The following is a 19647-nucleotide window of genomic DNA, read 5'->3' as shown; positions in this document are numbered from 1 at the left end:
TCAGAAAAATAGTAGTTTTTCTTACAATGTTCACTCTTGAGGTTGGAGTTTCAGAGGAAAGAGTTTGAGGAGAATTTGACCTGCTGCCTGCAGAGAGTCCACAGCCCAGAACAAGTGTTACAACTGGAGGAAGAACTGAGGGAAAGTAGAGAGATATTTTAAGAATAATCTCAGTTTGTACAGTAATTTAGGAAACCATTTATGTTATTTCAACCCGTTCTCATTCCAAAGTCGTCAAATACCGCCGCTTTGACGGTGCTTTGGGTGTGCAATTCTAATGCCAAAAGCCACCTTTCGGGTCCGCATGATACACCCCTGGGCAGCATCAGCTGAGAACGCATCCGGACAGAACCAGTCGTGGTGTTGTTTTATGCTGCCGATTGGGGGCGTTTGATAACACCACAGCCAATGGAACCTGTCATGTCTGCATGAAACGCCACAGAATGGCATCAGGTTGAAACACTGCCAGTAACAACGAAACTAAGGAGTACAAGGGCGTCTGTAGGGCTGTAAGGCTGTACCAGAATAATAATTGTGTGGGTTTGGAGTTACAGTTACTCTGGGGCCTTACTGACTCTTCCATTCAGGTCTGTGTCTGGGTGTGCAGCCTACCTGTACCAAAGAGCAGCATGCAAAGCAAAGAGTGCTTACTCTGTAGCTAAACATAGCAAACATGCACTGTCAGACAAAAAAAACATAACTTTCCAAATTCACATCAGACCCACATCTGCATTATATTTAGATATTTCACCTCCATCATGCTCCATATTTTGGCTTTATCCAAAATAGCTTCCAACCAGTGAGCAGAAATATGTGTGGCATCTTTCTCGCTTCTGAAGCGGACGTGGAAACAAACGATTAGACCACTTGCTTGTCTGTCATTGAGATTAACTAAAAATGGATTTCTGATTTTTTTTATTATTGTTTTCTGGTTGATTCGGTTTAGTTTTACTCTGTCATCTTGGCTGGTATTTTATATCCCGGCTGAAATGAATTGCAGAAGCAGTAAGATGGTTTGCTGCACAGCAGTCTCTAACCTGAGTCATTTAGAGCCTATTACAAAACATCAATATATTGATTGAAGCAAGTGTCTCAGTGTAGTGCTCTGTAAACACACGCTTGGTTCAGTTGTGCATGTTTTATCTGCTTGAATCTTATCAGGATTTAAATCTTTTCATCTTCAATTCCTGGCACTATTGGCTTTTGAGCCACAGATTCGACTCACTCTACTCTGATTTGTTTGGTTAATTCTTGACATCATGATGAAAAACAACAACATAAAGTACTTAAAATAATAATATATTTTTGTTTTTGTTTTTGTATTTTTTTTATTTGTTTTGAAGGATGTGTGTGCAGAGGTCAGATATGTTTGATTTTCTGCTGGCTCCCAGCCATCCTAAAAATGTAAATGCTCACGGTTCTGTGAGCCACTTTGAATGAGAAATTTCTACAAGTGGTAAAGCCTGTGGCCTGTGTGCCAGCTTCAAGAGCAAACTGAAGCCCGCCTCATGTACCATAAAACAAGTCAGGCAGCAGGAGCAGCAGGTCAGAGAGAGATTTAATCAGAGGCAGACAGAGAGTAACTTCAGACAAGTTTTGATTCAGCTCACAGCCAGGACTTAAGATATATTAGAAAATATTGAACTTGTATCCTCTTTGCTGTCTCCAACTTTGCTGTTCTACTGGAATAAGAAACATACTGCACTATATGCCGGAGGAGTTTGTGAACAGGAAGTGAGCACCATACTGTTAACTGCTTTTTATAAACAGTCAAAACATGAAACTTAGCAGTGCTGATCAAAATGAACCAAAATTCTGTTACTGTGCTGCCTATTTCTTGCCTAAAATGTTTTCAGTCAAATTTTAGCTAATTGTATAACTATAGCTCAAGAGCGTTTGTTACCAGCCACAGCCATCATATTGTTACCGAACAGGCGTGTGTTAAGTCATTCAAAAGTGGGAGCATTTATTGGTCTGGTATGGCTTAGTGCATTCTGGTCGTTGTAGGTGTTTTACCTCTTTAACAAAAGCAAATGCCACAGCCCTTTTCCTCTGTTTATATATATATATATATATATATATATATATATATATATATATATATATATATATATATATATATATATATATATATATATATATTACATTTTATTCCTATAGTAAATGAGACAGATTTTATTTCAAAATTCATTGCAGGATAACAACCATGCTAGATACAGTGTATGGTTTAATACCAGCTACACAAATACTAAGCGAGGAGCAGGTCAATAACATGTTTAAAACATAATTTTAAAACATTTCAATCACAGAAACACATTTTATTACAATATATCTGATCAGGTGATCACATGGAGCATTTGTGTACACATTACTACACATGTAGATATTTGTATTACCAAGAAGAGAGCATTCTGGTCAGTGTTTACCTGTTAATATTTATGACATCCAGCAGCAGCAGACTGTAAGCTGAGCATCATGATTTGAATTCATGTTCCCATATGAGTGTCTGAACTGTGTGATTTCCAAGGTCATTTCGTCATCTCTGAAGGGGGATCGTTCCCCCATGCTTGTCCTCTGATTGAAGCCTTGCTACAACGTTTATACACCACTCACAGTCACCCTCCAGCAATGCTCACAAATTGAATTAGTTTCAGTCTGAATTTGTGTTTCAAAACTAGTAATTATTTTTTAACCCCAGAGGAAGCCAAGAGAAATGAGTCAGATCTTCACAAGTCATGAAATTTGACGATATATGATTTTACACCAACCAAAGGGACACAAGCCTGAAGCACAGCAATTTACCAACCATTCATCTGTTAGCAAATTAAATCACACCACATTTGACATCTTTTAGAAAGTTAGATAAATCTGATGAAAAAGTTTCTCTCTCAATTACCATCTGAAATTAATCTCCTTAATCCCAATTTGATCTCTTTCATGCATATAAGGGGTATCTTTCATCTGCCCACCTATGTGCTTTAAATCTCCGCCACAGAGTTAAGTTGGAACGTGACTATCAAACTTAGTCCTACGTGTAACTCCAACAGCCATGCAGCTCCATGAGATGGGGGAGCTGATTAGGGGAGATGAGGACAGGGGGGCGTAACTGACAGCCGCCCATTATCTCTCTCTGTAGCTGGTGGAGGACTGTAAGCAGTCTCCAGAAGTGTGTGACGGAGTTTTAGAGCTATCCAGGGGCAGGTATGGTTCAGCGGCAGCAGTGCAAAGCTGAGCCATAGTCAAAGAGCCAAAAATAAAGCTTATTTCTGCAAAGGATATTTATTGACTTACTGATTTTTTTCTTTTCTTTTTTAATGCTTTATATGAAATGATACAATCTAAAAAGGGAAATCATACTACCAACTAGCCATTCTGCTTTAGGTATGTCTGTAAAGATGTGCAAGTAGGCATTTGTACTCTCTCCGTGTTTTTTATGACACATAGGTGCGTACGTAGGATACGGTCAGTGGATGAATCTGAAAGTGGTTTGAGCTTTTTCATGTAGACTTTATGTTCATGAACTTCTGTTGGCTAATAAAGGAAATACCTGAATAACTTAGTGGAGGAACATAACAAATACAGATGTGACTATACACGGCAAGGGTCACTGAAAGTTTTAAGATCAAGAAAATGGTGTAAATCATCAACTTCAGCAGTCACCTGATTTCAACCCAACTGAGGACCAACATTATCAAGTAAAAACACCTGAAAAAAACACTTCAACCACAAAATGTGGTTAATCGTTTGAAAAGATTTAGTTCTGCAAACTTGCAGGGTGCCTAGAAGCTCACCTGGTAGAGCAGACACCCCGTGTACAAAGGCGATGTCCTTGCCGCAGGATCTGCCAACTTTATTCCAACTTACAACCCTTTGCTGCATGTGATCCCCTCTCTCCCCTCCTTTGACACTGTAGCTGTCTTATCAAAAAGGGCAAAAGACAAGCCCCAAACCCCCCCAAAAGGAAAAATCCTAAAAAAAGAAGTTCTGCAAACCTGCATTATGTTGCTCTTTTCTTAAATTTGTAACCCATCTGTGTCGGGGACATGGCTATTAGCCTTACTCACCATAGCATTCACAAAAGAGTGTTCAGTAAACAGTTTTATTTCTTTCCCTTTTTTCGTCCGTAGAACAGGTGGGGGAACAAAGGTATGCCAGGGGAATTTATTTTGACTTGTCTTCAAATTTGCACAAAGGTCAACTTGGACTCAACAATGAACTGATTCGATTTGATATGTTTCGACCATAACTCAAGAATTCATATGCTAATTATGACAGAAATTCTCACAAATGTTTAATAGAATAAGATAGTAAAGTGCTGACATTTGTCCAATAGGTCAAAGGTCAACTTGACTGTGACATCATAATGTTTTACAAAAACACATTGCTGGCCATTATTCAACACTATAACAGGAACAAAAGGATAGACTTTTGTTCAGATACTGAATTAGTGAGACTAACCTTGAGTGTCCACCTTGAAACTGTGCTGATTGTGGAGATCTTTAATGCTGCTGGGTATAAGTTGCGTGTGAAGCATCCACTTTTTTAGAATATGTAGTGTCTTTGTAGCAACATCCATATTTGAAGCATTGTCAACTGTCATGGCTACATATGAGTCTGGAGCGACATGGATATAAACTGTAATTGCAACTTGATTGGTTCATGGTGGCATACTACAGCAAGATGGTAATTCTAGTTTTTCACCTGTTCATAAGTCATAAACACAAAGAAAACAATTTAGATCAGATTTTGTTATGGAACTGCAGAATTATTTTTCTCATTTACCTCTCAGTGCTTCCGTAGTTATTTCCCATCTGCAGCAGAGGAGTTTCCCGCTGACAGACGGAAGGTCAGCAGGAGAGAGCGAAGCATCAAAACAAAGACATGATCAGACTAAAGTCCACAAATAGACACTTACACAATGAGTTGCAAATTCAGAATATGCATTTCAGTCGCTCAAGACCGCTCCCAGCACCTGAGCAGCCAGCACCACGGTTGATAGTGATCAGGCCTAGTTACACACCAGCTCTCCCCTCTTTAAGCGGCACTTTGACCAGCCAATGCCCTACAAGCCCCGAGCACCACAATGATGTGAGTGCTCTATAATAGGAAGGAAAAGGAGTCTCATCTCCTTTCTCAACAGTGGGTATTAGTTTAAGATAGCCATAACGAAGAAGGGGCACAATGCTGGCTCCTTCAGACCATTCTGGTCATTAGTGTAGAACACACAGCCCTTTTCCGTCGTAACCTCCAGAGGTCACACTGTTCACTAATTGTACTCTACAGGCAGGATCAGATTCTGTTGTCAAGAAAAGGGGAGATTGTAGCTTTGCCCTCTCTCTGTACTCCTAAAGCTGATTAGATAATGAGGTCTTTTTCTGGACTCAAGGCCTGAATGTTCAGTTGTATTTAATGCTCTCTGATGTTACCAGCTGGATAGTTTTTTATTTAATTTCATTTTAGCCACTATCAGTCTCTGACCTCAATACTTCAAAGCTCATGTATTTAGTATTTTGTTAGTTGTATATTTGTATTGGTGTAGCGTCCAGGTGTACGCAATGTTACTTGCTCTCTGCTCTCCTTTTATTGATGTGTTGAGACTGTTCATGCATGAGTGTATGCATGTGCATTTCTTTGTATGTGCGTGTATATGTACTGACTCCTAAGCTAAGAGCACATCTCTGGTCCATCTCTGCGGCCTGGCGTCAGCCTCCTTAAGTGCTGTCAGTGTCACATGGTAACAGCAGCGCTGCTGCCTCTTAATTGGTTTAGGAAAAGCATCCTTGTCATTTTGCGGTCAGTAAACTCCGCTAGAGAAAATGAAGTCCAAGCTGCTGCCACCTCCTCAACCCCCACACAGCCAGCCTAACAAAAAAATAATGATTATGTGCTGTGTATATTTGTGCGTCCGCTGTCTGTTTTCACTTTTTGCTTTTAGAAATAATTGCTGTTGGTTGTGTGGCTGCATCAGAGGAAGGGCATTAATGATTCTCACTGGCCGCGAGGAAACGCTGCGCTGCAGAGGGCGGGAGGAGAGCAACTCATTTTCTAGAACTAAACATGTGTGTGCATTTGTGCCTGAATGTGTTTGTGTTTGGTAATTTATTTTTAGTAGTTTCCTCATTTTGTGGTGCAGCACATATTGTATGCAGACTATAATAATTACACTAGCAGTGAGCGCAGAAATATGTGTATCTCTGAATGACTTTAATATGTGCGTGTGTGCAGTGTGTGTGCATGGCTGTCCTTTTGCACGGATTAGCTGGTGAATGCTGCGAGAGGATGATCAGACTGGGAGCACACCAGGGTTGCTCTGCGATCACACAGGGATTATGGGGGATGTGGAGCTGTAGTGCATACCAGGGCCGCCTCCAGTTAGGCTCATCTCCGCCACGCTCCCCTCACACACACCACTTTAATTGCCTTTGCTTCTTTCATTACTTTTATTGCCTCTCCTCTGCATTGCGTGCTCCCTGGGCTTGTGGAAAGGTCATTGTGATGGCGGTGGTGTGCTCACAGCCTCTGTCTCCTTGACTAGCAGGAAATGGCTGTGGGGCTGAAGCTGGGGGAGTGAGTGACACAATAAGGTGGCCACTAACAGGCTGTGCACAGATTTTTATCACAAATTCTGTGATTCATTTTTTTACAACAATTTGGTTAAGTCACGCTGCACCCGAGTTCTTTTTTTAAATGCCACCCAGTGTGTCACAAAAATAAGGTGGCAGCCTTAGTGGTAGAGACATAGATCCTGACTAGATCTGTAAGCTATGATATTGAGTGCAATGCTAAGTAAATGCATAAACATTATTAAAAGTGACCTTATCACCTGACAAAGGGAGGAGCTGGGCAGGCAGTGTTAATGGCATTGGCAATATCTTGGTTCAGAAGCAGTGAAGAGGTGATGGCCCTTGGATGAGGGACATGTTTCTGCCTTATTGCATCCCCTGTGCACCATTCTAAGGGAAATAGAGGTCTTAGTGGTGGTAGGATCATCAAATGACTTAGAGTTTGAATTGTGGTACAATAAAGTTTGTCAGCCCCTTGTTAATTATAGTCACTCCTCCTAAAATATCTTCAAGATGTGCACTCTCATAGTAAGCTGGTGTAGGGACCTCAGCATCTTTTTAATACGTGTACTGTATACACAAATGTAGATTTCAGGGGGGACGGATGCAGTGGACATTCCTCTCTCAATATTTAGAACATGTGCATGTGTCCCCCCTAGGACTGGGCTAAGTATTGATATTATATCTATGTTGTGATATGACGCTAGATATCATCTTAGACTCTGGATATGGTAATATGTAAGTGTTGTCTTTTCCTGAATTTAAAGGCTGTATCACAGTGCAGTTATTTAATTTTCTTACCTGTGCTAACCGTTAATTAATTTATATTTGTCTTTAACTACCCAGCAAGTTACTATATCCACATTACTGGTGATTCATTTTTGAAAGAATCAATATGTCAATAATGTCAACTCTTGCAGAAAAATGTTTAATTAGGAAATTAAGTTTTTGATTCTCAAAATTGTCTGGCAGAGGACCCCCCCAAACTTCCCGTTACATGTCCCACCCAAGCGGAAAACTCAAACACTGCAGTTCATCAAATGGCCACTTGAGGCTGGCTCCAAAACACCGTAAATCCTTATAGACCCCCATGTTAAAATGTCCAGCTTTACGGCAGAAATAGTAATGTCAACAGCCTGGTACAAAAAAACAGTTTTGGTCTCTATAACTAATTTTAACATTTATGACAACTGTACAAGAGGTGTTTTTTTTCTTTTATGTTTTGATTTTATTTAGGCCCAAAGTTATGCATATTTAGGGGTCGGGCTGCTTGAGTGACAGGCTGTCTGTGAGTTGTGGCTGCAGTCTGTGAGTCAGAGCCACCCCTCACTCTTCCACAGCTCCACCCTCTCGCCCAAATATGGTCAACTCTGGCTCCAAAAACCCAAGATGGTGATGGCAAAAATGCCGAACTCGAGGCTTCAAAACCCAAGTCTACAAACTTATGAGTGACATCATAGTAGCTAAATCCATTTATACAGTCTGTGGTCCCACCCAATGTTTAAACGTAACCTACACCCTTGACTGTATACATATATGTTTAATTTTTGATTGCATTTGTAGTATTTAATCATATACAGTGATGAGAATTGCACACATTTAAAGGTCTCCAATTTTGTTGTCATAAAGCAAATGTGGTTTTAGTTTTTATTTATTATTGGTGTTATTCCTGTGCAAGAAAGTATTGCTCAAACAATCTTTCATCATGTTTTCTTCTTCGTCAGGTTTGCAGCAGAGCTGAGTGCTCAACTTGCAGTGGCGCAAATATTAGCAGGCTTTGCTGACAGTCTGGGAGGAGCATGTGATTTTAATAAAGGTAGTGATTGTATCTCTCAGGAACTCATATGAGTTTAAGGTAGTCCAGACCAAACAAAAACACACACATAGACTCCATCAGTCTAACACCATAAATGTCCTCTTGCCTCTCAGAGCCCCTGCCTCTCTTCCTTTCAAGCTTTATACTCCCAGCTTGAGTCTATAAAAACAGAAGTACATTAAAGCGGCAGCTGTATGTTGTAGATAGGGGATTTTTATATAAATTTTACTTCCCTCCCACTGCTTCTGTCCTTTACTCCCATCTCTCTCTTCCTCTGTCTCCGTCTCTGTCCAAGGTGGAGGTTTTGTGTTCAGTCAGACGGCTCTCGTGTCCACAAGATGCTCTCCACTGTCAACCAGACGGTCCTGGAACATAAGTAAGGCCTAAGTACACACCACATTACTGCAGAGGTCTCCCTGCACTTGCACAATAATTGGTTTCTATCCCAACAATAGCTAATGCACATTTTATCATATCCCTACATTGCTGCAGGCAAGCAAATGAAACTGGCACTGAAAATAAAAGAGCAAAGCACGAGGATCATCCATCTCTGCCAAGAAAGAGAAAGTGGACAGAGGAGAGTTATATTTATGTGCTTTGCTCTCAAATGCAACAGTGTGTGAAATACAGTGTACTTTTTGTTTTTGTGTATGTGTGTGTACAGGCAGGCGCACATGAATCCACCTGCAGGACGGTGGGGAAGATCAGCAAATTGAGGTCAGGAGACTTAAAGCTGAGCTTGATGAGAGGAGGATTGAAGAGGAGGAGATCCAGGTATATACACCCAGAGAATAACATCACTGGGCAAAATCAACACATTTTTTACAGTTTTTTAAAAGAATTATATATTTGAGGTTATCATATAACAGATGGAATAAGAATGTACTTGAGCATATTGTCAATATTTTAGCATGATTAACTCAGTTTACTTTGGTTCTTGTGTTGTTAAAAAATACATTTAATGGTACATATTGATTATGAATATTTAAAACAATTTTAAAGCTATTTTTTACAGTATTGATTCACTAATACCAGCTGCGCTTACTCTTTCTCTCTTATTGTTAATGTTTACTACAGTCATTTTGTTGTTTTCTGTCACTAACCAAGAAACAGTGCCCTCATTGTCAGTTTTCCTCATTATATTGAATATTGATATTTTTAAGTTATTTTATTAGTTAGAAATTTTAGTATACTTAAAAACAATGTATAAATCCATAAAGAAGTAAACTCTCTAAATCATCACCTATGACCCAATAGAAGTGTGTATAGCACTGCGTTTTTCTGCAGACTCCTCCCTCTGCCTGCATTTTCATATTTTCTATGTTTGTACCCCAACACACTCGGGTGAGGTCGGGCTATATAAAAATTTAGTGGCCTGGTGCCAGACTGTAAGCAGCATGCATCCAAGAAACAAAGTGTCGAACAAACGTAAATATAGGGAGGCTAAACATCAAAAGAGAGTGAGTCTGGGGTAGACTTTTACCTTCACTTTCTCTGGCAGTGTGTTTAAAAACAGTAACTATCAGTCCTGCATAGTGTGCATTTAAGGTCATCCGATTTCTGCAGTCATGTAGAGGTGTACATCACTGTCGACCGTGGCCATCAGTGATATTGGGTTTGGTCTGTGGTGCAGTAGAAGAACTAGAAAAGGTTATCGAAGACAATATTGTCCAGTTTGATGTAAGTCTCTCTTTAATCTAAAGGGGGCATTAGATACAGAATATATTGCAGTAGGGCTGGGTAATTAATCGGATTTTAATTTTGATTATGATTTTGGCTTCCCTCGATTTTCAAAACAAGATAATCCAGATAAAACGATTATATGCAGCATGATTAGTTTACGATGTTGCTTTCATTTTGTCTTTTATTTTGCAAAACAAGCGCACCCTTTGCTCATGCTCCAAAGTGCAAACCGAAGTTTCAGCAGGGGTTGAAAACAGCGAGTCCCAGTCTAGATGTTAACCATCTGGTTCTATAACTTTTGGAAAGTCTAAAAGGGCCACACAATATTTTTTTAGATCGCCATTAATACAATCATGCCTCATTCAAACTAGCGAGGCGCTAATCCAGAAATCACTCTGCTGGCGGAAGTTACCCGCTCAGGCACACTCGGCCGTGTTCGGCTGCCGTTAATCTCTACTGCGCATGCTCTATGGGCCAGTAGATCCGGGTATTTTACATGTTTCTAAACCCGGAAGTTTTTCTGCTTTCTGCCAGCGCGCTGCCTCTCTGGTTGTTTTGAAACTTCGCTGTCAGACAGCCGAGAGAGAGAGCACGAGCGACAGCGAGCATGAGCGGGGAGAGCAAACGTGCATGTGCCGGTGATAGTGACAGTGAGGCTGCAGAGAGGAGCAGAGAGTTTGACGTGAAAAGCGGCTGTGTGATGTGTCAAACAGTTGAGGCTGTTTGTTAAAGAATAAATGCTACAACTCCGGAAGACCCGAGACACGTGCCCATGTCTAGCTCGCCAGCAGCTGATTAAAGTGACAGAAGTTAGCCTCGAAGTTAGCAAGCTAAGTTAGCTTCCCACTGGAAACAGACCAGGCTCCCTTAAGGTGGACTGTTAAGGTGGATCAGCCTTTGTTTCACTAACTCAGGAGAGACTCACCAGACAGACATTTCTCCATTATCTGTTTAGAAGCAGCTGGGAGTGTCACTACAATGACAATCATTGTACCCAATTCAAAATGTATTTCGCTGTGTTACAGTCGTGGCTGCATCACAAAGCTTTCATTGTTTTTCAGTTCACTTGTATTTAAAGTTAAAGGACGTCCAGTGTTAAAAATAAACACCAGAGTTAATGTTCAATAACTGCATGATGCTCTGGAGGACAGTGAGTAATCATGTTAAATAACTATGATTTTATCACAATATCAAACAAAATGATCGTGATTATTATTTTTTATCATAATCAAGCAGCCCTATATTGCTCTGAGTAAAGTACGTGATGTTTTTGTGTTGTCTTTTTAGACAAAAGTTGCTTTTTCTAAGCACATGACATTGTCACATGCCTCTTGTTCGGCCTCTGAGGCCAGTTTGAAAGCCCAGTGCAGAATTCTTGCAAGTCTGTCCGCATGATCAAAAGAAAATTAGTATCTTGTTACTACCACAGACACTGTAAAGTCATCCTTATTGGTGGCGTGGTACGCGGACAGAACACGATTTGATGACTTTAGCTCTGCTCATTCTACTCTGATGACCTGTCATAGTCCTGGCAAAACTTGCTTCTCCTCTAAAGGAGACTGCAAATCTATACAAGCCTCTCTATGTGACTACATGTTCAGTGCTTTTGCTCTGAACGACTCCAGAGACAGTGTCAGTGACAAAGCAGTGAGCTTTCAGACAGCACGAGTGTTTCTAGAGTGGCTCATCTGAAACACGGGTCAATACAAACACTCACCAGCACATCACAGACAGTATCACTGAAAAGCAAAGCTGCAGCATAACTCTCAGGATTTTATCGGCTGTCATGTTGATTTTGCTTGTTCTGGGATTAGCATAGGCCTCAGTGTGTTTGTGTGACTAATGGTCTGTGTTCTCTGGCTGTGAAATCAGCGGCCTGAGAGCCCTGAACAGCCCGTACATCAGTGTTTGAAGTCCGCCGCCCCCCCCGGGTTGTGCCTCTGGGTCCTGCTGCTAATGCAGCCCCAACACATTTTGTCTTTCTATCGCACAGAGCAGAGCCTCTCCTTTACATACAGCCATGTTTAGCACTCCTCTCCCCCACTGTAATCTGCACGACTCTGGTCGGCTTGTGTCATCCCTACCTGTGTGGCACAGCTTCCACTGATGGCTAAAGCTTGTTAACACATTTGTGCATTTAACTGGGAGATGTTGGGAAATGTCGTTGATCAAAGGACACGGTGCAGCAGAAGAGAAAGTCTCAACTCCCTCTCTGGGAAGAGTTTAAGCCTCAAGACTTAGCAGACTTTTCACCCAACTGACCAAAGGATGCTCTCTCCCCTTGTCAGAAGGACAGATACCTGTTAGTTGCTGTTAGTGTTCACCGAGATCACACACAGCACTTCAAAGTAAACACGTCACCCAAGCATCACCATGGAAACTTCTAAAGTTTACTAAATAAAATATGAATTTCATGTGTTGCTTGAGAACGTGTTATTTGTTGGGGGAATGGTGTCCCACAGTGGAAGCCATCTCATTTTTCTCAGCCAATATCACCTTGCCTCAGAGTAAGCCAGATTTGTGTTACCTGGCATTTGCCTGCAACACATTCCTATCTGATATCCTCTCAGATTGAAAGCAGGGAAATTGGGGCTGATTGAAGGGATAAGTTTTGGCAGTGGAAGGACAGAGGCAGAGCGAGAGCGAGGGGGAAAAAGATGTGAACCCAATCTGCCATGTGTTGACTGTACTGATTAGGGGCTTGTGCTAAGAAGAGCCTCTCTATCCCCTCATTCCTTCTGTTTACTTTGAGCCTCTCCACCTTTCTCAACACAGGCATCACTGCAACCGCAGTGCCCTCCTCACCCTTCTCTTCTCAGCTTCAGCCATATCAGCTGCATCACTAGAGGCACAAGAGCTCCTTTGTATTCTGAACTAGTCCAATTGAGAAGATGACATCCTAAATAGGGTTAGGAGGGGTTCTGCGAGTTTTTTAATCCATTACAGAAAGTGGAATGATTGCTAATAAGAGGAGATCTGTGACATGTCTGCATATTTCCTGGATTTACGGTGCTCCGACAGCTCTTAGTGTGTGTATATTTTTGGAGAGCTGATTCAAACTCAGCCATTAAGGGCCGCATGGTGACTGGAGCAAAGTGCGGCTGATGTTTTGGGACATTAAAAAAGCCTGCAGGCAGCCAGGTGTACTGAGGTGTGCTGAAAGCAAACCAGAGATCCAGGGAATAATAATAAATAGATAAATCAGTGGATGGAATGGCATGAGAGAGGCTAGGGAAATAGCACATCTATCCTCACGCAGCATGTTTGTTTATTTATGGCGACTGAAGGCCCGGTCTGGACGCCGGGTGGGGGCTGAGGGAGCACATATACAGGCTTTCCCCCTCAGAGCTCGGCTCCCTAGCTTTCATTAAGTGTCATTACCAGTACTTTCAGAAAGCTGGCCGGGCTGAGACCTGACATCCCCTCTACAGATAGTTGGCCATGCATATGGATGGATTTCTGATCCCTCTTATCCACCACTGAGGAAGGGGAATTAGGCCAGTGAGAAGGAGGGCGGGAGGCTTAAAGGGTGCGTCCATATCTGACTTAAATGCCAAAGATGGAGCTATTACTTCAATTGAGGGACGGCCTTCATGCTCTGGTTGATGTTGTGTATATGTCACTGTATACGTCATTAACATTGTATTTCACTGCGGATTTTCCTTTTTATAAACGGGTTATTACACCGATGTCTATACAATCAAATACATTTTATACTCTTGTGCAGATTTTTTTCCCCATTTTGGCCACAACATTCCCCCAGTGACATTTTTAAAATGTTTGTTTCTAGCAGCATGGCGTTCATTAGCAGTTTGCTCTTCCAGTTCACTTACTTTGAGAACGTCCCCTGATTGACGGGGGGGCTTGTTCTGTTTATTTGTATATCAGGGAATGAAATATTCATATTGTACGCTTTTCTGAGCAGAAGTTATCTAGATTCAGTGTAAATGGTACTTAGGGTTAGATTTTCACAGCAGATTGCTGTTATTAAGGGGAAAAAGCCAACTCCTTTGAGCAGTCATCTTCCTGGGAGGCAATCTATTTCTCTTTCACGTAGCAAGAGTGCTGGACCAGGCTCTTAATGCACTGAAGCAAAAGTGCTTCGGTCCGCAACCTTTCACGCCTTCAGCTCTCCTTTATGTGATTGAATAGTTAATAACTATGAGTCGCCTTTGAAAGCTCTGTGCCGTTGGTCCTTCTGATGCACTTCTTTTCTTTTTGTCTGTTTGGCTGCTGTACCTGCCCATCGCTCTGTCTGCCCGCACGTCTACTTGCCCCAGATGCCAAGTCGACTGATAGCCCATCTCTTCTCTACCAGCCCCTCATACTTTTGTCTTTTTGTTTCTTGCCTGACTTACAGCTTGTGTGTCTGGCTGTCTTAGTCTGTACATCAGAATTTTGAGGGCTTAGGGATCAGCTTTTTCATCTTTTAGTTCCTCTTTCTCTTCCCATGCGCACACACACACACACACACACACACACACGCTCGCTCACTCACACAGCTCATTAGCCCATCCCACGCTCACAACTCTGGCAGAATGTGACCCTGCCTAATTGTGTACCATGCTCATTTGTTCTCCCTGCATGATGTGACGATTGCTTATTTATTCTCCTCAGGGCTCCCATCTCACATTAAAATGATTGACTCATTTCATTCACTGCACATTTTCAAGCTTTATTTGATAAGCTCATTTCCCTTGGCATTCAAATCCCTCCTTTTCCCATGCTTAAAAGTTATAATGTTACTGAGGCACATTATTATTCATACTCTGGATTGTTTCTTCGGCTAATTATCTGTGTTAGAAAATAATTTTGCATGTGTGATTCTGTTTATTCCGGTGGAATCGAGCAGCACAAAAGGGCAGACATTAACAATGCTGTTGGAATTGCTGAGGAGCCAATTGTGTACACAAAGCTGGCAGACGCGGTCAACAACAAGCTTAAGAGGGATTGGGACACAGTGGAAGCTTGGCCAGAATAAGCAGAGCAAATTTGCATTCTGCAAGAATTTACATCTGGTTAAAGACCTCAAATAAAAAAAAAACATCAACCTTTTTGTCCATTCATGCAATTAGGCTGTGTTTTGACTCGGAAAAGGCCATAACAAGCGACTGCTGATTGGGGATTTGGGCAGCATTGTTACTGCAGGATTTTAGCCCTTGTGAATTTGCCAGCTGACAGTGGATGTTTTCTCCCCTCAGCTACTGTATATCGACCAGGCCTCAGTGACACAACAGCCGCTGGAAACCTGCTCAGTGCACTGGTGGGTCAATTCACGCTGAGACATGAAAGTGTCAGGCACAAAAGGATATGGTCTTGTTTAGCCAAAGCTTGTAATGTCACCGGTTGACAGCATCTAACATTTGAGTGTTTTGGACTTTTTTTGATTAATGCCCATCTGTATATCAGTTACTCACCCTGTGTTTTGCTGAATTCATTAAGAAAACTTTATCTTGCATGCCTCCACGGTGAATGAAGAATCCAAAACCGTAAATATTCATGTTTAATTGAAGTCACAGGGTTTTAGGATTAACAACAATCTGTATCTAAACATCCATTTAAAAACTCTCACATTTCTCGTACAGTATAAACTAAGTCTTAGTTATCCAGTCGTATACTTAGTACTTCCCAAACACATGAATACTAGTTCAACTGTTACTATTTCAAACACTTCTGCAGAAACAGTCTCAGTCTCACATATGTAGCACGTCTGTTTGCAGCAAATGAAAATAAATATTTTTGGGAAACGCAGAGCATGCAGCAGGATAAATGAGACTTGGATTTGAATGCAGGGATTGTGTGAGAGTTTGTAAATAGATGTTTTGATATAGTTTCGGTGTTGTTAAACCTGGCCTTCATTTACTACAATTCAAACAACATTAACCAAACAATGGGTGAGTAAATGATAAACAAATGGTCATTCTGTTGAAGTATTTCTGAAATCTGGGATTTCAGAAATGTGGTATAGGACTAATGTTGAATGAAAAAAAAACAGTCAAAATTGAAGCAGCCAGGTCCAAAAGCTCCAAAAACACTTGATTCTGCTTTTGCCATAATGCAACTCAGTTATTAGACACCTTATGACATCTTTAAATTTATTTTGTCAAACTTTGTTAAGCTCCCTCCGGGGAATTTAAACAAAGCCTAGCCCTAGGCATCATCTTGTTTGCTTTATAAAAAAAAGTTATGATTAAGTGCATTGTAAAATCCCTTGTTTTCAGGAGTTTTAATGCTCTTTGATCAACAGTGATTGCATGTATTGTCTGAATGAAGTCTCTTGTGCTTTACACGTGTTCTGACTGCAGAGGAGTTCTGATTATCAGTCAAGCAGAGAGCCAACAGACGAGGAGAAGACCGTCTGCTGATGACCTCCCCGAGCTTGTGTTCCCATCAGCAGCGCGGGCAGAGTTGGAAAGTTCCTGAGCAGATCTGGACATCAGATTCCACCTTTCTGATCCCTGGGACAGACATTTATCTATAACTGATAAGCACTAGAAATACACAAAAAGGTGGATTTGTTCCACCTCACCGAGTTTTCATAAATTACTTTTACGTACTTTATACTCAAGTTCTGGAGTCTAATTGAGTGTATAGTACAGTTTTTGTTATTTTGTGTCTTTGTGAATTTGGTCTCATTTGATGACTGAATGAATGGGTTTTTATTAGAAGTACTTAGATGGCCAGATGTGACTATAATTATACTTTCACAATGTGTACAGTAAAGCTTAAAAAGTCTTGAGCCAGTTGTGATTGAAAAGATTTCTCCATTATTCATAATTAGAGAATTTATCTGTGTGGGTGGAAACTGCTATAGTTTAACTGAAATAATTTAATTTTGTAGCCTGATATTTATCTGTTCAAATGCCCTGAATCACATCAGTGTTTTGATTTCATTAGTTTTAGCACGCGCAAGTTGAATACACGTTGAGCTAAAGGGAATATTAATCTATTTTTTATGATTAAGTTTCTGTACGTTGATTCCTACAAAAGAAAAGTGGAGCGCTTGATGTGTTTTGAGTCACATACAGTAATTTCTCCTGGAGCCACAGACCCCACAAGCCAATGTAGCCAAAATCTTAATGAATATGGGCAGATAGACAAGAAATTGCAGCCAAATAAAAGAATAATAAAGGCATCTCAACCCTAACAAGTCTGCCTTTGTTCTTCCACTCCACCCACCACAAGTTGGCTGTGTGAAAGCAGGCATTGTTGCAGCTTTGAGGGCAGCTCTGAGAGTTCCATGCCCATCGGCCTTCAATCACATGGGATGTCTGAGTTTGACAGTATAAAGTCTTTCTTCTAGAACAAAATAAGACCCCTAAGCAATAGTGGATGAGCTGTTAGTAACCGTATAGTCCACAGGGAGGTAGACCAAGCATGGTAGTACAGTATACACAAAGTGTTGGTTAGGGATAAGACAATGGACCAGTAAAAACATTACTGCATGCTGCAACACTCTTACATTTCTTGCATTTACTGACAGAAGTAAACTGTATCTGCTTTGTTTGGTAAAATTCCAATTTGACTTTTTCAAATGAAAAAACAAAGTTCATGAAAATGTTATAAGTACCGATTTTATACAATCACTATTGAAAGTATTGTCTTGCAGGAGTTGTAGCAATTGATCAATGTTTTATTTTTTTTTCTTTTACTTTCAGAATCCTGTCACTCCATTCTTTTGGTTGTGCCCATCCCTTAAATTGTTTGACTTTTCAGAAGGCATCAGTGAGGATATACAGTGGTTGAGTTGGCTCTCCAGCTGCGGGGTTGTTGTACTGTAGGTAAGTTATTTACTTGCTGCCAACATGTAAGGATTAATTCCACCCTTACAGGAAGAGGACACCATCAGTTTCTGCCTTGGCCAAATCAATAGGCAACATTCTTTCCAGCATAGCAGTCAATACGCCACACTTAAGGTGTCTGAGGAAACTACAGAACACCAATAATTGTTATTAATGCCTTGGATGTCCCCAAGCATAGCATTTAGAGCCAGCCCCTATCTAAAAGACATTCACCCATCACATATTGTACATATCCCACAAAGGCCTCCCAGGCTTCTAGTGAAGTGTCTGTCAACGTTCTGTAAGTATGTTAAAGGTCCAGTGTGTAGGATTCAGGGGCATCTATTTGCACAACTTGTATGCAGTATCCTTAACTATGTTTTTCCTTAAAATAAGAATCCTGATTTTGTTACCTTACTATGAGCCATTTCTATCTACATACAGAGTGAATCCTCTCTTACATGTCTTCCATTTTGCTCTGCAGTATGGACAAACCGAACACTGACTCCTGATAGGACCATTTGTGTTGTCGCGTTTTCATGTTAGGCACTGCAGTTCTGTATGTTTGGCACATGGCAAAACCTTCAGTTCTGCACCCTCACCGCTGGATGCCACACTAAACCTTTAACACAAAAAATAACCAATATAATACTTTTTATTCTATTGTCATACTATGGTGTGACTGTAGTGATGCAATGTTGCTTCAGAGTGAAATATCGTGGACAGATTACTGCGAAAATTTGTGCTGACATTCTTGGTCTCCCTGTTGATGAATCACACTGATTTAAATGATCCCCTGACTTTTCCTCTAGCGCCACTATGAGGTTGGGTTTTACTTAAGTGTCTCACCAAATATTCAATTCATTACCATTAAAAAAAACAAATCCAGACATGCAGAGGATGAACTGCAATAACGTTGATGACGACTAGACATTTGTCTGACCTTTTTGAAGAATAAGAAAAATATTGTTTTAATTAATGTAAAAAAAAAAATTAATTATTGTTTATGTTTACTACCATCCAGTAGTTAAGTCCTAACCAAGAAAAGTATTTTTTTTGTCTTTTTATCTTGACATTATTATTAAGCTTTTGATAAGGATTAAACATTTTAGTCCCTCAATGTTAAGTTTCACCATCATCAAATGATTTTTTCATGATTTTAAGTGATGGCACATGTCCCTGATATACTGAATCCTTAAAGCAAAAAGAAGTTTATGTTTTTGCATTTTAACAGGAAAATGTTAGGAAAAATGTTAATTAATACGTTTGCCTTTTAGGAAAATATATATTATTGATTGACTCAGCATTGTCTACAACAAAGACTTGAATAGATTTTTAAATAATTTCCCGCAGGTATTTATTTAAAAACTCCACAATTAACTTATTCTAATCTCTTTTCACAAGTCCTCACAAGAATATTTATATATATTTATATAACATCTCAGGGACACAATACACAAACATGCTTTAGCCCACCAATTTGCACCACAATTTTCACATTGTATACAAAGCCACTTTTTCAGTAGAATTAGTTATCACGTGAAGGACAGCACACAACAAGCATACATTGCCTTCTGCTTCCATCATAAACCACATGTGGGTTCAGAACTGTTGAAGGTAAGGGACTACAGAGGATGGTGTGTGTGTATATGCGTGCGTGTGTGCGTGCGTGGGGGGTTACATCCAAAATTCAATCAAGTGAAGGCCATCTCCAGCAGGGTAACAGTGAGTGGGGGGGGGCGAGATGAGGGAAAACTCAGCTGAAGTTTCCACTGGGCCTGCTGTGCTCCTAATGCAGCCTTGG

At 40.6% G+C, this 19647-nt stretch overlaps 1 protein-coding gene across 4 annotated transcripts in view; it reads left to right on the top strand.

Annotated features, from left to right (window-relative positions):
• The window catches only part of LOC121942405 (uncharacterized), a 188989-nt gene extending 171777 nt beyond the window's left edge, over positions 1-17212 (top strand). For all 4 annotated transcript variants that reach the window (XR_015776608.1, XR_015776607.1, XR_015776602.1 and 1 more), the window contains 5 exons: positions 8288-8379; positions 8675-8755; positions 9044-9153; positions 15264-15325; positions 16368-17212. The gene's annotated coding sequence lies outside the window, so the exon portion shown is untranslated. The remainder of the gene's footprint in view (positions 1-8287; positions 8380-8674; positions 8756-9043; positions 9154-15263; positions 15326-16367) is intronic.
• The last annotated feature ends 2435 nt before the right edge of the window (positions 17213-19647 follow it).

The sequence above is a fragment of the Plectropomus leopardus genome, chromosome 1 (genome assembly GCF_026936395.1).
Source record: "Plectropomus leopardus strain MGB_pleo_1.0 chromosome 1, ASM2693639v1, whole genome shotgun sequence".
NCBI lineage: Eukaryota > Metazoa > Chordata > Actinopteri > Perciformes > Serranidae > Plectropomus > Plectropomus leopardus.
The sequence above is the reverse complement of the archived record's forward strand: the minus strand, read 5'-3'. Positions and strand labels throughout refer to the sequence as shown.